General features: G+C 32.9%; 1 long non-coding RNA gene across 3 annotated transcripts in view; it reads left to right on the forward strand.

The window, feature by feature from the left end:
• LOC111085487 overlaps window positions 1-23,259 on the forward strand; it is a 37,600-nt gene that overhangs the window by 11,312 nt on the left and 3,029 nt on the right. For 2 of the 3 annotated variants that reach the window (XR_002610323.1, XR_002610325.1), the window contains exons 2-3: window positions 2,121-2,217; window positions 9,212-9,338. This is a non-coding gene — a long non-coding RNA (uncharacterized LOC111085487). Of the gene's footprint in view, window positions 1-2,120; window positions 2,218-9,211; window positions 9,339-19,773; window positions 19,836-23,259 lie in introns of those variants that run through there. The other variant, XR_002610324.1, reaches the window with a different exon arrangement.

Below are 23,259 nucleotides of genomic sequence, written 5' to 3' on the forward strand. Positions count from 1 at the left end.
CTGTCTTAACCTCGTCACAAAAGGTTATAGTTATTCGAAATATGTCCCTATAAGAGAACGGTTTTGCAGACCGATTCTCTTAAATTTCCTTCTTGGTTATTACGCTTAAAGACGACACCTTTTATATCACTAATTACACAAAACAGACCATATCGTTAGAAACAGAAATTGCATAATCACTTTGACTGATTGATTCATTCATTCTTTATTAGGAGATTCTAAGAACATAAGTTTACTAAAGTATTCTTTGCTATCGTAACTTTAACTGAGGTAACACAAAACAAAGTCACCAATACCTCTACATAACACAACTTAAGTAACAGTAGAAATAAACAAATAACTAGATGTACTTCCGCAGGGTCCCCGAAAGTGTTCTGTTTCAAGAGTAAACCAAAATTAAGAGCACCAAATATTTTTATTTCTTGTTTTTGAAGTTGATATGTTATGCTGTGTTATAGTTTACAAAATTCATAATTATTGTCGTGATTAATTGCATGCGCACGTTTTACTGACGTTACAACAGTACAAATTGCAAACAACACATTACTGTATAGTGGTGCGAGCGGATAAAACAGATGACCCCTACAGTCGGCCTTCGGAACCCTTTCGGGGAAATAACCCATATGTTGTATTGAAACTCTCGAAATTTCTTTATAGTTAATAAACAGATGTACTATTATAACAATGACCCATAAAAGTTTTCATTGTAACCAAAATATTTATTTAGTTGTATCGAAAATGTGTCTATACATAATTGGTAGTTCTAATTAGTTGTATCGAAAATGTGTCTATACATAATTGGTAGTTCTAATTAGTTGTATCGAAAATGTGTCTATACATAATTGGTAGTTCTAATTAGTTGTAGCAACGTAGTATATAGATTTTTACATGCTTCAGATTTTTATGGTTTGTTTTTACGAGAACTACCAATTATGTATAGACACATTTTCGATACAACTAAATAGAACTACCAATTTTATGCAAGCACGTTTTCAAATCACAATAAACTAAAGCGTTCTTCAGAAGTGAAGTTTAATTTCATACACTATTTAACTTCGAGTGTATGATATATCGAAAATACAGTTAAAACATGTAAATCAATATTAGCATCATATAAGAATTTACTCGATAAGAAATATATCAAAAAAAGATTAATTATATGTAAGATGATACATCAGTTTTACGTTTACGCCAACGAGAAGAAATCATTTATTTGTATTTGCAACAAATCTACTAAGTCTGTCTGCTACATTCCCTAATTTTTAACTATTGATCAGATGGAAGACAGTCACTTAACATGCTGAGTCATCCTATGTTAAGAGATTGACTGCCATTCTTTTAGCGCACATACAACTTAAATTTCGATGATGTTTGTTTGTTTGAATTTCGATCAAAGCTACACCAGGGCTATCTGCGCTAGTCATCCCTAATTTAGCAGTGAAAGACTAGAGGGAAAGCAACTAGTCATCACCACCACCATCATCGCCAACTCTTAGGCTACTCTTTTACCAACGAATAGTGGGAATGATAGTCAAATTTATACGCCCCCACGGCTGAAAGGGCGAGCATGTTTGGTTGGACGGGAATTCGAACCCTCAGATTGCGAGTCGAGCACCCTAACCCACACCGTCATCTCCGAAATTCAGAGCTTAACCACAGGGTCAACCCGCGTCCATAAGACAATTATTATAACTATATAAAGAAAATAACAATGAAGATGCCAGGAAGTTGTATTAAGAGTGGAACAAATATATATTTAATGTGTATTTCATATAATAATCATATAGAATACATGAGTGAAAATTAAAGAAATCCAAGTCAGGTGAAAGGTAGTAAAACTTTTTATTTCCATTTTGTAAAGTTATAGTTTAAAATTTGGTAATATTATAGAACAGTAATAATCATGTTATATATTGGATATTTGCAACGTTTGTGATATTTTAAGTATATATAATAATCATGTTATATATTGGATATTTGCAACGTTTGTGATATTTTAAGTATATATAATAATCATGTTATATATTGGATATTTGCAACGTTTGTGATATTTTAAGTATATACAACCAACGAATATTAGAATTATAAGGCTAAACGATTTGTTTGTTTGTTTATTTTAGAGCAAAGCCACATTGGACTATCTGCTGTGTCCAAAGTTAGAGAATCGATCTCCGGATTTAGCGTTGGAAGTCCGTAGATTTACCACTGTCCTAAAGGGTAAGGTAACTTAATAATACATTTATCTTCTCCCAACTTTAGCATCAATATTGAAATTTCAAACTTATGTTGTCTCATGTGTCTGTGTTGTTATATTTCAGACACTTGGAAAGTCGTAAATTTCACGAGGTAACTACACTTTCAACTTGTAACTGTTTGAATTGTTTTTGTTGTTATAAGGTAAATCAGTTTGTATCGTTATATTTAAGTGTTCTTCAGATTTGCTAAAGCACTTGTCGCCGCGGTAATTAAAGTGTCGTAACTTTCAAACTGTAATATACAAATCAGCGTTTCTAAATAAATAGAGGTGACGAAATATCGAATACCCAGTTGTTAAATGTATGAAAATAGAGTATAGTCAGCATTTCGAATTACTTCTAATCTATACACAATGATTATTCTGTGTAAGGCATTGTATATTCGGCGTATAAGTTAGTATATTAACTATCTTTAGTGCAGTAGGTGTCATCATAAACATCATATCCAGATAATAATAGTATCATAGAAAAAATATGTTTAACTGACTTTTGCATTGTTTGATACTCTTTGTGTCTCAGAAGTCAAAGTTTGTTACTTTCTTAGTGCAAGCGACGCAATGGGCTATTTGGTCTCAGTCCACTGCGGGGAAAATTAAACTCCGGACTTTAGATAGCAAGTCTATAAACTTATCGCTGTCCCACCGGGGGATTTATAAACTTATCGCTGTCCCACCGGGGGAGTTATAAACTTATCGCTGTCCCACCGGGGGATTTATAAACTCATCGCTGTCCCACCGCAGTTGAAGGTACAAGCCATATTTCTCTATATTTATAATTCCTAATCCATGGTACTTGGAGAATATGTTAAATTACAAAATCAATTTAATAAAAGTAAGGCAAATCCGATATCCCGAACGGTTTAGGAAGATGGGATTACTTTCAGAGTTTTGCTTGAAACGTTCACGCACATTTTTCATAAAATGTTTAGATGAATTTATATTTATAGGTTTTCTTTCTGTTTTCCATGAAGAACAGATCATACTAAAATCTGAATTCGAACAGTATTGAAGATAAAAGTACGATAATTTGTATTTTCCTCAAACATAAATACATAGAGTGAGTTAAGTTATAGCTCTAGATCTCGGTGAGTTATAGCTGGTAGATTACGTTGTTGTTGTTTTTGTATTAGCTTCCGCTTGAATTTATTAGATCAACGTGGTAAAGGGTGGGGAGAAGAAACATTCATTGAAATGTATTACGCCATCATAAATAACCCAAGTAATAAACCTCCCTTGAAGGTGTTTATAATAGTCCGTGATGCGTATTTCCAGGTGCAAACTAGATCAGTCCATCACCCCTACCAACTTCTATATATCTATGTGGGCGAGAGTGAGTTTTCCTGCCCTCTACCTTGAAGCTTGCTACAGTCTTCAAATGTTCTCTTACAATTATAAGACTGTGAAAGCCCTCCAGGAGAGGACACGCATGTATAAAACCTTATACCAGTTTTCCAGAAGTCTTTTCATGCAACTTGTCAGTAATGGCTGAACTTTTAAACACTTACTTGTATAGATACAAAATATAACTTGTTACAAACATGTGTAAGGATACACGTTTGGTTTAAAACACTACACAATGGGCTATCTGTGCTCTGCCCATCACGGGTATCGAAACCCGGTTTCTAGTAGTATAATTCCGCAAACATACCGCTGTGCCACTGGGGGCAAAAACTTATTTATAAAACTTCTCGTTTTTAGATTTCAACTTCCAAATTCATTCTATTTAACATTTTCATGTAATTTGTTTTTAATTATGCACAAAGCTACACAAGGGCTATCTGTACTCTGCCCACCACGAGTATCGAAACCCGGTTTCCAGCGTTGTAAGTCCGCAGACATACCGCTGTGCTACTGGGGGGCAACGTTTTCATGTAAGCGAGTACGAAAGTATTTTTCCGAGTGCATAAAAATATTTAAAAGTTTATAAAGTCTTTATTCATGTAATGGATTCCCCTAAGGTTAAATGTCATTTAAGTCGGAGTTATTCAATATCGAAAGAGTAAAAATATAATAGTAGAGCAATTAAGTTTTTAAAGTTATGAAAATATAAATAAATTATTGAACTCGAAGTTAAATATTTCTTAACTAAAGTAAACATTTTAATAGTAGAAAGTAGATATATATATCTAATATTTGAAGTACGATTATAAAAAATAAAGTATCGCCCTGATGATAATCAGTGATAGAAATATATAGTGTGATTACAGTTAGGGTCGAGTCACGAAGAGACTAAAACACGCATATTGTTTTAATGACTCCTAATTTTGGAAGAAACTAAAACTTACTATAGTTCATAATTTTAAAAATGTGAACTTTACCACTGTTCAATAAGTATGAGTGTGACAAGTTTTCTTGTGTAAATGGTTTAACGTACCTTGAACTTGCACGGTTTTATAGCTGTTTTTCCTTGACCATTCTAATAATGCTCATGAGAATCGCTAACATAGTAGCATGACGCTATTTTCACATTAATATTGTAGCATGACGCTATGTTCACATTAACATTGTAGCATGACGCTATTTTCACATTAGCATTGTAGCATGACAATATGAACACATTAATATTGTAGCATGACGCTATTTTCACAATAATATTGTAGCATGACGTTATTTTCACAATAATATTGTAGCATGACGCTATGTTCACATTAACACTGTAGCATGACGCTATTTTCACATTAACATTGTAGCATGACGCTATTTTCACATTAACATTGTAGCATGACGCTATTTTCACATTAACATTGTAGCATGACGCTATTTTCACATTAACATTGTAGCATGACGCTATTTTCACAATAATATTGTAGCATGACGCTATTTTCACAATAATATTGTAGCATGACGCTATTTTCACAATAATATTGTAGCATGACGTATTTTCACAATAATATTGTAGCATGACGCTATGTTCACATTAACACTGTAGCATGACGCTATGTTCACATTAACGTTGTAGCATGACAATATGAACGCATTAATATTGTAGCATGACGCTGTGTTCACATTAACGTTGTAGCATGACAATATGAACACATTAATATTGTAGCATGACACTGTGTTCACATTAACGTTGTAGCATGATAATATGAACACATTAATATTGTAGCATGACACTGTGTTCACATTAACGTTGTAGCATGATAATATGAACACATTAATATTGTAGCATGCCAATGCGTAAACATTAACATTGTAGCATGCCAATGCGTAAACATTAACATTGTAGCATAACAATGTGTACACATTAACCTTGTAGCATGACACTATGTTCACATTAATGTTGTGGCATAACAATATGTAAACATTAACATTGTAGCATGACACTATGTACACATTAACACTGTAGCATGACACCATGTACACATTAACACTGTAGCATGACACCATGTACACATTAACACTGTAGCATGACAATATGTAAACATTAACATTGTAGCATGACAATGTGTACACATTAACCTTGTAGCATGACACTATGTTCACATTAATGTTGTAGCATAACAATGTGTACACATTAACCTTGTAGCATGACACTATGTTCACATTAATGTTGTGGCATAACAATATGTACACATTAACATTATAGTATGACGCTATGTACACATTAACATTGTAGCAAGACACTATGTTCACATTAATGTTGTGGCATAACAATATGTAAACATTAACATTATAGCATGACACTATGTACACATTAACACTGTAGCATGACGCTATGTACACATTAACATTATATTATGACGCTATGTACACATTAACACTGTAGCATGACACTATGTACACATTAACATTATAGTATAACGCTATGTACACATTAACACTGTAGCATGACACTGTAAACATTAACATTATAGTATGACGCTAAGTACACATTAACACTGTAGCATGACACTATGTACACATTAACACTGTAGCATGACACTATGTACACATTAACACTGTAGCATGACACTATAATGTTAATGTTTACAGTGTCATGCTACAGTGTTAATGTGTACATAGTATGACGCTAGGTACATTCTGATGAAAACTGAAGCTAAAAACTAGAGAAATGAAGTAACAGTTGAAAATTATAACCTGTTTCTACCTGTGCAACAAAACAACAGACAGTTATTTTTTACGAAGAAAAAGGCAAATAATTATACATGTATAAAATAGAAATTATTTTGATATGGTGAATTCATAAAACTACAAACATGTATAGATTATATTGTACTGAAAAATCACTTCTTTATGATAACTTAGCATAATTGGAGCGGCCTTAACGTTAGCAGACAATACAATCTCTGTTGCTAGTGGCAATATTTATATTCAAACTGAAATATATTTTAGAAGAATCATGCACGTTTCTCATGGTAGACGCCAGGGTGTGAAAACTACAAACGTACGATTTCTTGTTATTTATTGTTTACATTTTGCGTCAGTTCAACAAAAATTTTAACTCTTAAAATAAACAATAACATAACGGCGAACAATTGAAAAACCTTGATGTATTTTGTATTCCTTTCCGTAATTTGTGTGATATGTTGAATTTTGGTTATTAATTTAAGCTCGTTAAATCTATATAACCATGTGATAAAAAATGTTTCATTACATTGAAAAGAGCGTTCTTAATTGGTATTTTTAAACCATTATTTGTAATTGCAAGCTATATTTTAGTCACTAAACGTGACTTTTTTCTTGAAGTATGGTAAAATTCACCTATTGGTATGGCTTACATAAAATGTTTTAGGTAAAAACAAAACAATATATAACGCAATTTAACGTTGTTAAATATGATTTGATGCCACAAAAACTGATAAACCATCACTGTTTAATTTAACATTGACACAATATACAAGCTGAATTGACCGTTAAAGGATGTCAGATTAGCGAGACGTAATAAGACTTAACAAACGTAAGTAGATATGTTTATTGAATTGATATAACCTCTGTAAATCTCCCCTGTAGTTGAACCCTAATGAAGAATGTAGTATTTATAAATCTATAATTTTTGGTTAATGCGCAAACATATAACTTAACTCTATACATTATTTTAATATAAGTGCAGCACATTAAAACAGTCTAAAAAGCATAGTTAAGCAGCAGTATGTTGTCTAATAAAGGTGGTATCTTCAAAAGTAAACCGATAAAGATAGGAATACTATATATTCCATGTAATCTCTATTTCACAAGTCTTCAATGTGGTATTAAATTAAAATTTGAATTTACAACCAGATATTGACGCTTATGTCCAGAACATCTCTTATAAAATTACCGTTCACCCACTGTAGCTGGTTGAGAAGGTAATTGTTACAAGTGGTAAAATAAAACAAGTTACTATTGAAAGAAGACAATTTGGCTAAATGAATGTCATTATTTATTAGATAATCTAGACAAATAAATGTTATTATTTAATAGACAATCTGGACAAATGAATGTCATTTATCTATTAGACAATCTGGACAAATGAATGTCATTATTTGTAGACAATCTGGACAAATGAATGTCATTATTTGTTAGATAATCTAGACAAATGAATGTCATTATTTAATAGACAATCTAGACAAATGAATGTCATTTATCTATTAGACAATCTGAACAAATGATGTCATTATTTGTTAGACAATCTGGACAAATGAATGTCATTATTTATTAGACAATTTGGAAAAATGAATGTCATTAATTGTTAGACATTCTGGACAAATGAATGTCATTATTTGTTAGACAATCTGGACAAATGAATGTCATTATTTGTTAGACAATCTGGACAAATGAATGTCATTATTTAGTAGACAATTTGGAGAAATGAATGTCATTATTTAGTAGACAATCTGGACAAATGAATGTCATTATTTGTTAGATAATCTAGACAAATGAATGTCATTACTTGTTAAAACATCTAGGCAAATGAATGTCATTATCTATTAGACAATCTGGACAAATGAATGTCATTATTTGTTAGACAATCTGGACAAATGAATGTCATTATTTGTTAGAAAATCTGGACAAATGAATGTCATTATTTGTTAGACAATCTGGACAAATGAATGTCATTATTTAGTAGACAATTTGGAGAAATGAATGTCATTATTTATTAGACAATTTGGAGAAATGAATGTCATTATTTAGTAGACAATCTGGACAAATGAATGTCATTATTTGTTAGAAAATCTGGACAAATGAATGTCATTACTTGTTAAAACATCTAGGCAAATGAATGTCATTATCTATTAGACAATCTGGACAAATGAATGTCATTATTTGTTAAACAATCTTGATCTCTTTCTGTACCTTATAACTTTGGTTATACCATCATATCTAACCTCGTAGACATAAGAATTACACCTATTAATATATTTTGTCCTGTGGCATCCCCTGGTGGAATTTCTTTATGTATATAACGACATGCATTACTATTCTATTTATCAAAAATATTACATATATTTATAACTATAAAACAAGTTGTGACTATTATAACCATGTCTGGTCTTAAAATACATTTACACAAAAGATGGAAGATTGTTAAATAGGATAACCTCACTGGAATAACTCTAACTACTGTTGTGCCAATGTGGATATAAATGTTTTCACTTATGTTCTTTGATAACATTATTCGTAAGGAGGTACATGTGAAAAGAATATGATTTTGACCACCGCAATTGACACAAGTTGAAAGCAGTGAAAAGTTTAATTTCTATAGGATATCGTTTTATCATATTCACTACTTGGTTGGATCATGGAATTCCAGCCCATTCTCATTAAAATGGCATCATGGATCAGAATCCGCCTATACGTGTCAAGATGTCAGCAATGTTTTGTAGATCATCGACACCGTTGGTTAAGATGCAACCTCAGACTTGTACTAATCTCAACTGTAAATGTTGTACATTAACACTTTATTTATCAAAACTATTACATATTTTTCGAACACTCATTCTAATCCACAAAATGAACTGTTGTTGATTGTTTCAGAGCAATTGTGAAAAGCACACGCCGGCAAATTTCCTCATTCTTCTGTTGCTTCTTTTCATCGTGTGTTCAAGCAGCTACGCGTCCATTGAGACCACTTTGTGCTGACGTGTAACTTACTGTTCTAGAGGTAAGCATGGTCGTTAACATTTATATACTCGATGTTGCCTATCTTGTTAATAACATATCCTCAGGTATTTAACATCACGTTAATTTCCATTATTATTATCCATTTCAGAGTCTCACATACTGCCTCTATTGAAATATATAGTATTGTGGTAATTATTGCCACAGACTATCCTTTACCAGTCAAAACTTTACATATTGTCATGCGGTATGTTGGTCTTGTTGTTTATTATTAAGCACAAAGCTACACAAAGGGCTATCTGTGCTCTGCCCACCATGGGTATCGAAACCCGGTTTCTAGCGGTAGAAGTCCGCAGACATACCACTGTGCTACTGGGGGGCCATGCGGTATGTCAATAATAGGAACTATGTTTAAGTTCACACTACTGCTGTTAAGCTGTATTACCAGTTTGACACTTTCTGAGTGGTTGGAGGACACCCAGTCACAGTGTAAACTATTAGCACGCTATTTTACTCTGGCGCAGCTCGTCTTCTCACGATTAGTTGCATTTCCATTTTATACGTGAACGTTTTAATAATTCATTCCAAACTTCAATTTGAAAAACAAACATTCATAAACAACACAGTTATGTATACACCATTGAGTTATTCATTAGTAGTCTATATTTATTTAATCTACATATAGTCCAAAGTTAGTTTCAATGTACCTAGATATGTTTATTGAATTGATATAACATTTGTAAATCTGCCCTTTAGCTGAACCCTGAAGGGCAGATTTAATAAGGAGATTCAATGAACCTACCTGTATAAGTTTTAAGCGGGGATAAAAAAAATGATGAAAAATACATTATTTATTCTTTAAAAGTGCCACAAGATAAAGATGTTTCGTAATTTCAAATATATGGGCTTACATATAAAGTTTTATGCAGTATTGATTTTAAAGAATGGAAAATAACAACTTGAGAAATATAGTTTTGTTCAATAAGGAGACAACGCAATTGAAAACAGTGCTTGCATCATATTCCTAGAATTAGAAGCTGAGTTTAGTTTATATTTATAAAACTAATACACGTATTTGAAAATAAAAGATTAGAATGATTTAAAAAAGAAATTTGCCCGTCATGGATATTAAGCGTTTAAAGACAAATAAAAATGTAACTTCTCTAAGAAAAGGTTATTTAGACTAACGTATAACTGTATGCTATTTGTTTCGTATTTCAAACACAATAACTGTGTATCAAAACAGTGGGCATCACAAGTGGTTTGTTTTTTGTGTGCTCTAAGCGCAAAGTTTAAATGGGTTATCTGTGTTTTGTCAACCGCCTGTATCGAAACCCGATTTCCGGTGTTATAACTATAAACCCTTAGATTTACCGCTGAGCCACCAAGGGGCGTCTCTAATGTAAAAGCTGAAAATATCTAACTGAAGTTTTTTTGAGTCTACATGTCACAGATTTGTAAACATACTTTTAGAGCTAAAATATTCCGCCCAGATCTTGCCCCTAAGCGTAAGATTGATGTGAAATTAAGTTCAGAATTTGAATTTAAAATTTAAAAAGAAAACAAAACTTTAAAAAAATTACAAATTCACAAGAGAATTAAAGATATAACAAACCATACAACTGAAGTTAAGAAAATATTTTAGGGCGTTCGAGCAGTTGCATCAAAGAACAAAATAACCAAACTGTCTTGTTGTAGAGCAAAGACACGTTGGACTATCTACACGCAGCTGAATATCTCAAGTTCACCAAATGTATTGTTTTTGTACGTTTTCAACTCATTTATATCCACAGCACAATGTGACCGTGCTCATCTAGCAACATGTTCCCGTTAGAAAAGAATTATAGAAATAATCGCTGAATACAAAGGATCTCAGGAGCTACTGTCAAGGTCAAAATTGGTTTGTTTTGAATTTCGCGCAAAGTTACGCGGGGACTATCTGCACTAGCAGTCCCTAATTTAGCACTGAAAGACTAGAAGGAAGGCACCTAGTCATCATCACCCACCGCCAACTCTTGGGTTACTCTTTTACCAACGAAAAGTAAGATTGGCCGTCACATTATAACGCCTCCACGACTGAAAGGGCGAGCACTCTTGGTGGGACGGGGATTCGAATCTGCGATCCTCAGATTGCGAGTCGAGCGCCCTAATCACCTGGTCACGCTGGGCGGTTAAAAATGAAATATTAAGCAAAATAGTCAAATAAACACAGTAAGTTATTTAATAACGCAGAAGCTCGAATAAGTATGCTAATATAAGTATTAAAGACAAAGTTCGTCGCTCAGGTTTGTATAATGCTATCAAGATTCGTTGTTATGGTTAGCAATTTGTATATCATCTAATTCTATTGATTACTTACTTACTAATATTTACTTTTTTATTAATTACGAGATATTAATTACGTTTTATTCTGCGTCTTCATGGAAATCCAGAGAAGGAGCACTTGTGGCCAACATTCGACTCTGGGTCTTCTTGATATAAACACTGATGTATTACCCATTCGTCTGGGTTTTGCTCTGTTTGGAATATTAGTAAATAATTATCTGGATGTCCATAAGAGAGGTGTCCAGGTTTTGCTAACTTCTCCACTAGGTTGAAGTGCATTATCAGTTAGTGTATGTGGAAGGCTTTTTATCTTAATTTTTATTTTGTGTGATTCATATCCTATTTTATCCCATTTTACCTTAAGGCTTTCTTCCTCTGGCATGATGAATTATTGCATTGGGTGTTTCAGGGGTTGTTATTAACCGTGATCGTATTACGTTGTGGCTTCTAAATGCTGTTCTCACGTTATGTTGTTCACGTATCCTATGTATGTGTTTAAAGATAACTTTAACATAGGGGAATTTATGTTTGTAATTTTCTTCCTGGTTAATTTTTATTTTCTTAATCTAGTTTCTGGGTATCAATTGCCAATGAGGGTTGTAGTGGTGTATTTTTCTTCCTTCTTCTTGGCATATTCGTTAATACAAATCTTGCTCATTTTGGAGACTAGTAACCTATGACACATATCTCTACATTGTTGAGGTAGTTTGATCTATAGTCGAGGTATTTACCATACCTGTGGATTTCATGTAAACCCCTGTGGTATATGAGTTATGTGGCTTGGTAACCACCACGTCTAGAAATGGGAATTGTTCTCATTTATTTTTATCGTGAACATTATCGCAGGATTCGATGACGAGGAACCCACTTTGAGACTAATAATGGCTGGAGACGGCTTGAATGGGAAATGAAGAAAAACTTTAATATAAGTTTAACATAACAGCAAATGTACAACGTTTCGACAAGGTTTTGTCATCATTTGTACCTGATGATGTTGTCTGTTCAGGTGTTTCATGAATTGAATTTTGTCAAGCTTGCTCAGCTGGTTCCAGAGTTGAGCTAAAATTTACAATTCTCAGAACATTTCTCTTCATTTATAAGAAAAGTCAACTGTAATTAATCTGTATAAACACTCTTTATACACAAATAAACAAAAGTTTCCAATTTTAATATAGATACATTTAAATACAGTTTTATAACTTAATATTAGCCCATAATAAGTTAAAGTTAGTTTGACGTGGAGAGTTAAAGACAATATGCGTTCAAGCCTCGCACCACCTGTCACACAGCATTATGGTTCATTAACTAACTAACTTTGAAAACTCGAATGTTTAGTAAGCCATATGTCCCCAGGTGGGACAGTGGTAAGTTTACGGATTTACAACTCTAAAATACGACGTTCGAATCCCTGCGGTGGACAAAGCAGATAGCCCAATGTGGTTTTGCTCTAAACTCAACAACCAACTATTAAACCATACAAGAGCTCTGGAGCTACAGAATGAATTGCGGAAACACTAAATAAAGCTTTGAAATTGAATTTAAAACATTTCGTAGTCAAAACATAAAGTATCATCTTAAAGCGTGGAGACACAAAAAAAAACGAAAAATATATTTAAATATTAAAATAGCTAGGAGTAATATGGCAATGCCTTACAAAACAGTATACACAAATACATATATTTCTCATTAAATATTCGAATAAAATATGAAGAAATATTTAAGGAACTGAGGTCAAACCTTATCGCACCTCCTTCTGTCCCTGGAGGCTTAGCAGTAAGTCTAAAGACTTATAGGCTTATCATGTTAAAAATCTGGTTTCGATACCACAGTCAATACCATTAATGAAAAATATAATGTTTGATAAACAAATGATACATAACCCAGATTGGGGATCCGAGTTGGAGATGTGGTGCTACCAAACACGCTTCACTCTTTTAGCTGTCGCTGCGTTATAAGAGTGGCAGTAAGTTCCGCTATTCATATGAGAGTAGACGCTTCAGGAGAGGGTGCTGCCTACTGGTTGCTTTTCCCTACTTTCCAGTTTGTAATTAGGAACGGACATACCTGAATCATATGGCTTCCAAAGAAATATATACCAATTTTTTTCAACTGAGTAACAATTTTAAAAAGAGCATCCTCTATAACTTGGGATTTTTTTTGCACTTAAATTAATAAAAGGCAAGTATATTCTGTTTTTATTTAAACACTTTATTTATTCATTAACTCGTAACAGAAGCACCATTAATGAAAACAAGACGTTTAATGAATTACATTTGACAAGCTAGAACTGGTTAGGAGTACTTATTGAAGAAACATATACGTGGCTTACCACTGAAAAAAAAATCGTTTGTTTGTTTGTAGTTAAGCACAAAGCTGCACAATAAGCTATCTGTGCTCTGCCTACCACGGGTATTGAAGCCCGGTTTCTAGCGTTGTAAATCCGTAGACATACCACTGTGCCACTGGGGAGAGGGGCAAAAATAACGACAAACAACAAAACGTAAGTCATTAAGGTACTCACACAAGTTACAATACAAACCTTTTGAGACATAAAATGAAGGTCCTTGGTGGCAGTCATTGGTCCGTTTTCAATTATTTTTACTGTAATCTCCATAAGGAAAATTTATCCTTTTGATGTTTTATAAAATATTTTTTGTATTAACGGATAACTTCAGAGAAAATGTACTTTTTTTATTTACTGCCTTCAAGAATATTAACGCTGTGTTATTTCTAAGATATGAAATGTATCTTAAGTATTTAATCGTCTATATGCTGTAGGTGTTTTATTCGTTAAACGTGTACACATCAAGTCCTCCACATGATTGCTTTTGTGTTCGTGTAGCATCAGTTTCCAAGACAATAACATGGTCGATGCAATAACTAATTACGAAAAACGATTACTAGCTCCACCCCCATTTCTTAACACTTGTAGTTTGCTGCCTTGATAATATCTTACATGACTTGCAGTATAAAAAGTGGAAAACGTAAGAATGCTATAACCATTGTTGATCAAGATTTTGTATTGAAAATTACTTATCATGTTGAATAAAGAGATGTGAATCACTTCTAAACACAGTGACTAACATCGATTGAATGTGGATTTGCACAAGGTATTTTAATCAAGTTATTTCAACCTAACATGTACTCATTTTCCCAACGTAAGAAGAGTAACTTTAAGGACTTCTAACGTTAAAATCCGGATTCCCCGCGATGGACAAAGCGCAGATAACTCATTGTGTAGCTTTGCGCTAAAACAAAAAACTACCAAAGTAACAATAAATCATTTTTGAACTGATTTACACTCTGTAAAAGTCGATATCTTGTAAATACGCGAAAGAGTAAAGAGGAAGTCCTAAAGATACACGCGATGAAAAGAATTAGTCCAAGAAAGCGCTACTAAAAATATATTCTATAAGAAAGTGTCCGAATTTATACTGAACAGGTTAGCTTTATGAAGTAGGTCTAGATTACTTTGGTAATCAAGCTTTGTCCTAATAAAGCAAAGGAGTCGCGAATCCTCTTAAGCTCGCTGGAAACACATCAATGCAGCGCAAGTCTGAGACAGCTATATCTACTTGCAAAAAACGTGCACTCGTCATCTTTTGCACGTAATATAATGTCGAAAATTAAGCTTACAGGAAATTGAAATTTAGTTTAGAGATGAAAGAAGTATAGATTATCAAAAAACTTGTTCGAATAATACCAGATATCTTGTTTCCTTTTACCATAGTTTATTGAGAATGAATTTTTATACATATTATATGCTTTATTTATCACCACGTTTTCCATTGAAACATTATACAGATATTAACTGGTATACTTTAAGTAAACTTGTGTGTTTTTGTTAACGAGTTGATGTATCTATTTTCAAATTGCACGTGAATCGGTGAAAATTTTTCTACATTCTATTATTAAGTCAATAATTATGTAAGTCATAGCATATTTTAAATGACAATTATTGGATTTTTTATTGAAACTAAAATGTAATGTAATTATAACACGAAGATATTAAACTCAAGGAAGTGCACAAAGCATGGAATGATGAGAGAGAGTGAAATCAGATTAAAATAAATAAGGAAAAGGTAGGTTGGTAATTAAAATGTAGGCAATTGTGCAAAACAGAAGTTCGTATTATTGTTAAATTAGATTATGTATCGAAACGAATAAACAATTCAACAATATTTATTTGTTAAATTTCGCGGAAAGTTACTCGATGGCTATCTGCATTAGCCGTCCCTAATTTTTTAGTGATGGACTAGAGAAATGCAGCTAGCTAGTCAATACTATCTACCGCCACCTTATTGGCTTCTCTTTACCAACGAATTATAATGATCCTACGGCTGAAATGTTGAGCATGTTCGGCAACGATTATCGATCTTGCGACCCATAGATTGCGAGTCGAGCGCCCTAACGGCCAGGTCATGTCAGATCTAATAATGATAGTTTCAACCCAATTTATGTATTATATAAAATAATTTCATTAAAAAAAAAGATGGTAAGATATTAATATTACATTATTGAAACAAAACGCTAGATTCGAAAGATGAAATAAAAGAATATTTGCTATAAACGAATAAAAATCAAAAATAATTTAAAACTCAAAATATTCTAATAATTCAAACGGAATTTTTGTTGTAACTTTCACAAAGGAAAAATAAACTAAGAGGTGCAAGGAGTTGGAATAAAACCACAGATGAAGAAACAAGAGAAAAGGGGATATATGATCCTGTAAAACAACCTTGTTCCGGTATAAAACAATGGATATGTTGTTCTAGAGTTGGAATAAAACCACAGATGAAGAAACAAGAGAAAAGGGGATATATGATCCGGTAAAACAACCTTGTTCCGGTATAAAACAATGGATATGTTGTTCTAGAGTTGGAATAAAACCACAGATGAAGAAACAAGAGAAAAGGGGATATATGATCCGGTAAAACAACCTTGTTCCGGTATAAAACAATGGATATCTTGTTCTAGATTTCACATTTACCCACAAGTATAAGATTGTTGTGTCTAGGGTCGAGAGTCAAATGATCTAAGTGAGTTCATAACATTGGTTAACACTAACGGCAAACAATTGAGCAATGCCATCACTGAACATGTGATCTGCATACAAAAACTAAAGAATTCTTCTAGACTCTTGCTCTCATAAGAAGAATGAAACACACACGGATAGATTTCGAAAAGATTATTAGAACAATAGACACTTATATGGCCGCGATTGTTCTTAATCAAGAACGTGTAGTTTTTATTGTTAACAATAATCTAGCCATACATGACAGCTTGATCCATTAAGATCAAACGCCTTGCCAATGTTCCATGTTTTCAATACATATGACACGTATCGTCCTTGGTCAGCAAAAGTAAGAAGAGGAAATACGATATGTTGAAACACTTTCCCATAGGCAACAAAAACCACTACTGGGTTGAATATAAAAGTATAGGCAACAAAAACCACTACTGGGTTGAATATAAAAGTAAAAAGCCAGACAAGGCCAAGATAATTAAAATATATTTAAATAAAGCATGCAGAAGCATGTGAAAAAAATATCAACTGTTTAGTTCAGGAGAGTGGAGATGAGAAAATTAGGGATCAGGACGGAAGTCATGATTAGCCAGTCTTCTCCAAAAGCATTCAATACAACTGCAACAACAAACGAAAAAACATACAACAAAGGCTGAAGAAGCCAATATAATTTACTCTAATTAAAGCTGTAAAGTCTAATATAAATTGCTCTGAATTAAAGCTGTCGTGGTCAATTTAAATAGCTATGAATTACATGTATAGTAGTCAATTTAATATTTAAATTGATATGAATTAAAGCTGTAAAGGTCAATTAAAGTCGTTCGGATTTAACGCTGTAATGGTCAGTTTAAATTGTTCTGAATTATAGCTACAAAGGTCAATTTAACTAGCTCCAAATTAAAGCTGTAGAGGCCAATATAAATTACTTTAAATTGTGATACGGCTACTTAACAGCTTTCACAAAACTGATCTAAATGTTTTGTGGTCAAACTCATAAATATTTCTGCTACATTTAAGTGTATTTTTACAACTTTATGGATACGATCCAAATAAATTATATTTCATTTTTATTGACAATAATTCTATTATTATTGTACATTAAACCTATATTATCAATATAAATAAGAATTTTACCACTTTTTACAAACAGGCATTTTTTTTACAGTTTGAAGTTTCGAGCTGAATAGGATATTAATATTTCAATAAATTCTTATTGATATTACTTAATTATAGGTTCTAAATAAGGGCAGAATTGGCATTTTTATAAATTCTAGTAACTATATAACTAAAAAAATGTCGTTTAAAAAATTCATGAAAGAAACTGAAAATTTGAGTACAGACCAGCAATGTGGATTAACAATAGCAGCCAACAACCAAATTCTTATCAGACCTTATAGCTAGCGTATCCAGAAAAAGAAGAGTGCTTTGGTTTTTAAACTAAAATGAGAATTTATTTTTGAATATTTGATATTTATATAGTTAAAGAAGTAAAGAGAGTGAACATGATTTTGGAAAACTTGTAACGTCCATATAAAGTGTGTAAAACAAAGGTTTGAAATCAGGTGGACAATCACTAAGCCATGCTTTTCTCGTGATATGTCATGAATACAGCCTTGGCCAAAATGTTTGCATATTTTATAACAAACAAGATCATTATTATTAAAATGGAATATAAATATACTTAGTTCTGTCAAACTGAGAAAGTCGTGTTATATTAAACATCTACATTAGTAACTTGTACAATGAGACAGGTTCTATAATTATCATTAATGATTTATTAGAACAGTAAACAATTTTATCAGACACCCGAAAAAAATGGGTAATTGAGCATTTCACCTATCAGAACAAAACCTTACCAAAACATATATTTTAACATTATATATATATATATATATATATATATTATATATATATAATATCAAATTATTATAAATCGCGTCTGTAATCTTATATAAGTTCATATTAAACATTCAGTATTTGGTTGGTCTTCTCAAATTCTAATAATATCTGCAAGGTGACGTGGCATGCTGTCGATGAGGTTATTGATGTAATCCACCGTGATTTAACCCAACCTGTCACCAGGGGTGCTACAACTCAGCTACGTTAGCTGGTTCAGAGTCGTGGTTAACACTTTTATGGCTCAGTTTTTGCCCAACAATTCTCAATAGGATTACAACCTGGGGACTTTCTGGTCGAGGCAATCTTGTAATGTCCTTCTGGTCGAGATAATTCTGTACAATACACGCACTGTGAGCGTTGGAATTGTCATCCTGGAACACAAAGTTATTGCCAAACCTTGCCCTAGCATATGGCAGAAATATCGTCTTCGTGTGGTGTCTGTGGAAAATATGAAGAGCAGTTTTCCCAGCATCATGACTTGCAGCCGAAAACTGTACTGCACTACGTTCTGTGTTTACTGTGGGTAAAACAGTCTTCCCTTATCTGGTCTCCAGTCAAACGATGAACACGAATCCTACCACCAGCTTTAACAAGCAGGAAACAGGAATCATCTGAAGGGGTCATCTTATAATTCAATATTACATCATTTGGTTATAATTGTGTATTTAAAACACATTATTTATCTAACAAAACTTCCCCAACTTATCACATCCGTCGGTGGGTCAGCGGTAACTTTACGGATTTACATTGCTATAATGCGGGGTTCGATTCTTTATGGTAGATAGAGCGCAAATAACGTATTTTGTAGCTTTACACTAAATTAACAATAACCCCACTGATACAAACAGCATATTATAACTTGCTTAATCTTGCAAAAACTTCAGCTTAGGTTTAAAACAAGATTTAAAACTGTTCTGGCACATTCATTATTAGTATGATTGAATAACTTTACATAATTAGTATGCACGTTTGTTTGAAGTTAAGTACAAAACTACACAACGGGCTATCTGTGCTCTTCCCACCGCTTTTATCGAAACCGGGTTTCTAGCGTCGTAAGTCCGCAGGCATACCGCTGTGCTACTGGGGGGCAGTATGAATGTAAAATTTAGTTATTTACATGCTATACACACTTCATAAGTTACACACAAAGTATTAATTGAATATAAAAACCAATATATTGTTGAAAAACTCAGTAGGTTTCGATCTGATATTTTTTTTCTAATTAAAGGTGTTATTTGAGGAAGTGAATTCGCTTGACAGGGATAAACAAGAAAATGATGTACAAGAACGATCCATATTTCTATGACTTGTAATAGGCAAAGTAAGAAAAGTAAAATTACTCAGTACTTCGTGTATAAACTGACATTATTGGTGTAAACGCTGCTTATTGTCTGGTACGAGTCAATATTTTTAAATTAACGCTAGAAATAAAGGAACGAATTCTGATGACCTATATATAACTAAATATATAACCAAAATATCAATAAGATTAACCTCTGGATACAAATAAGAAAACACTGGAATATCGGACTTTTTTCCTCTTTTCTTTTATTAATTCATCTACCGGTTTCGTAACTTTAAAGGTCACTCTTCAGGAAATAGTTTTATTTGAGAATCTATAACAAAAAAACATAAGAAATACCACTTTTACTAACTAAACATAAATAATCTAAATTAGGTATATATATATATTCCAAATGTACAAACATATAATACAGTTCATGTATAAATTAAGTACATTACAAATGTTCTAAAATAAAATATCAGCACGTTTCTGAACCCACAAACCTACGTTATATTTATTATAGTTTTAAGATATGTGTATAAGGTACGGTAAAATATTTGGGTGGAGTTGGTTGGTTTGAACTCCAAGGAATATTTAATGAGCATCCACGTGTGTTTTACTAGTTTGGAAATGAATTATATTACTATAACACAACGGTAAGTCATACGTTCACCAATATGCTTATCATTTACGGGTAACTAACTTGTACTATATTAAAGGCACAAGAGCATTTTCAATTCAACTACATAACTTGTCCAGACTCGGGTGAATAAATTGGCAGATAACTGACCCATAGTTAGTAACAATTAGGTTGTTCTTGGTAGTTTCCAAACGTTATTTTTAACACATAATAACTCTATCTCCTGAAGTGTAAAGATCACACGTAAATCACGAGTTTACACATGTTGTGTTATGTTTTCAACAAAGAGGAGGAACCTTTGCAGAAATTTGTACAAAAGAAACCGGTCTTCACCGTTCAAGTGTTTCTTGTAGTTCTGTTTCAAGCTGGCAGGTCCATAAATATCAAAGGTTATGTCAAACTTTAAGGATGAAATGGTGTAAGAGAGATTGAGTATTTTATATAAAAACTAGTTTGAAGTTTTGCCATGCCGTACATCTATTTACGCTTTACCTGACGACCATGCATCTTCATAATAGCCCTGAAGCATAATTTCCCTTGCAAAATGCTCTGTCATAAGGCTATCATGTCTAAATTACACAATTCATCCTTACATGCTGTTCATAATATATTTAATATACGAGAACAACGGTTTCTGAACGACTATTTCACCAGCCAGATTGCACAGAAATCCATAGGCAATGAAATATGCGACTTGACCAATATATCTTCCAATCCAATAGCATGAATATTCATTTCATTCTCCAGCTGTTTAAGGCATGTGATGGTTGAATGGAAGGCATGACTAGAAGCCTTATCTTAGTTTTCCCATACCTTGTTGACCTCTTTTACAGACAGAGTTCCTTCTTGATTATCTTGCATAATGTTGCCTGGTGCGCATTAATGGGATTTACTACTGACTTTTGTTTTCGTGTTGTTTTTTCATTTGTTCCAAGATGCAGTGCTTTTCTTACCACGGCTTGAGTACGACTTGTTACAGATCTCTTTTTGGATGGTCCAGGGTTTCATAGGTAATTCACATTCCTTTGTTTTCCAATGACATTAAGTACAAAGGATATACTCGTGTTGAAAATTTTAAATCCACGATCTGAACGTATCTTAATAATCTGAATGTTGGAATATTCTGCGTAGGAAAGGGCTATTATACATCATACTTAAAAGCGACCAATTTTTGATGGCACCACTCTTTTTGACATAACGCCGAACAATGTCAAAATGTAATCCTGTTACGTGCTGTTACACAGCAGCTTTAAGTAGGCTGTAGTTGTCATGTGACTTGCTGATTTGGATAAACAAAAACCGTTTTAATATATCTCACACGACCCTCTGTATGTCACGAAAACATTTTTTATGCAATGTTAGTATAAATCATACCTGGCATCAATAACTAAATTATGTATTTACTATCATGTTATGGGTCGATTGAGAGAATTTTAAGATATGCACACAAGTCTGAGAGTGAAGTTGAACAGAACTTATTTTCATCATCATCTACTTTAATATATAAAATATAGCTAGCAGAAAAGATTGCTGTTTAGGATATTTTTGGTTATACCTGTTTTTTTACTGATCGAGTTAGTTCCTGACTTTGATCTCTCTTGAAGTACCTCACTAACAAAGATGTCGTACTCAGCTCAATTGTTCTTTCTATAAGAATTTCTTTGACGGAAGATTCATAATATTTTTGGTTTCTAATTTAGTTAGGTTTTCACTAATCTCGTCATATGATCAACTTGAGTTCCATCACTTACTTTGTATAAACCATCGGCATACACACAAATTCTATGCATATTAAAACTGTTTCTCTTCACTGAAGAATGGTGATATTTTACATATATTTTTTTTCTAACTACAACAGTAGTCACCAGAATAGGTTTCCAAGTAAATCTGGTCTCCTGGAACATCTGTACTACTTCAGCTTAGGATTACTTATCATCAAATAATATTAACCAATAACAAATTGGTCTTACAACCTAATAAACTATTTCTTGGATATTGGTAACGAACAATTCATGTTCACTATAGATTATTTCTATATCCGAAAATGTTTACAAAACTAATAAGTACCATCAGTCAAGGCCAAAATGTTAACTGCAGAATACCTTTTCAGTCTCTTAGTATTCCTTAGCATTCTCGACACTGTGGCACTACAGGTCATGTTCTAATACGTTACTCGGGTATGACTGTTATATACTGACACAGTACAAATATTACATTATTAAATCCATTACATTGCACATTCAAACCAATCTTCAGCAGACACATACATAGTTGGTCTGACTAAAGAAGTATAGGGATCAACTTGGAATTTTGTATTTTGCACTGAAATACCGAAAGAAAGAAGAATATAAATCAACTATATTAGGTATACGTTAACAAATAGCAGACAGAAACAAACAACTGAGGGGAAATTCAGTTACTAACGATGTCAGGTATAATTCAACATTTATATCATGTGAACGCCTTTTACAAGATGGCATACACACCATAACAATTGTTGTAACAAATACATATAGTGTTCAACTACTCGTTGTATCACAGCCAGCCTGAAGAGTTCTGGACTGAGTAAAGTGCGTCGTTGGCAATGATATGACGAATATAGCGTGGTTTGAAATACTGATACTATATACACTTCTAATGGCTTATACATATAGTGTCCAACTACTTGTTGTATCACAGCCAGCCTGAAGAGCTCTGGACTGAGTAAAGTGCGTCGTTGGCAATGATATGACGAATATAGCGTGGTTTGAAATACTGATACTATATACACTTCTAATTTTTGAAAATCC

The sequence above is a fragment of the Limulus polyphemus genome, unplaced genomic scaffold (assembly GCF_000517525.1).
Source record: "Limulus polyphemus unplaced genomic scaffold, Limulus_polyphemus-2.1.2 Scaffold422, whole genome shotgun sequence".
Taxonomy (NCBI): Eukaryota; Metazoa; Arthropoda; class Merostomata; order Xiphosura; family Limulidae; genus Limulus; species Limulus polyphemus.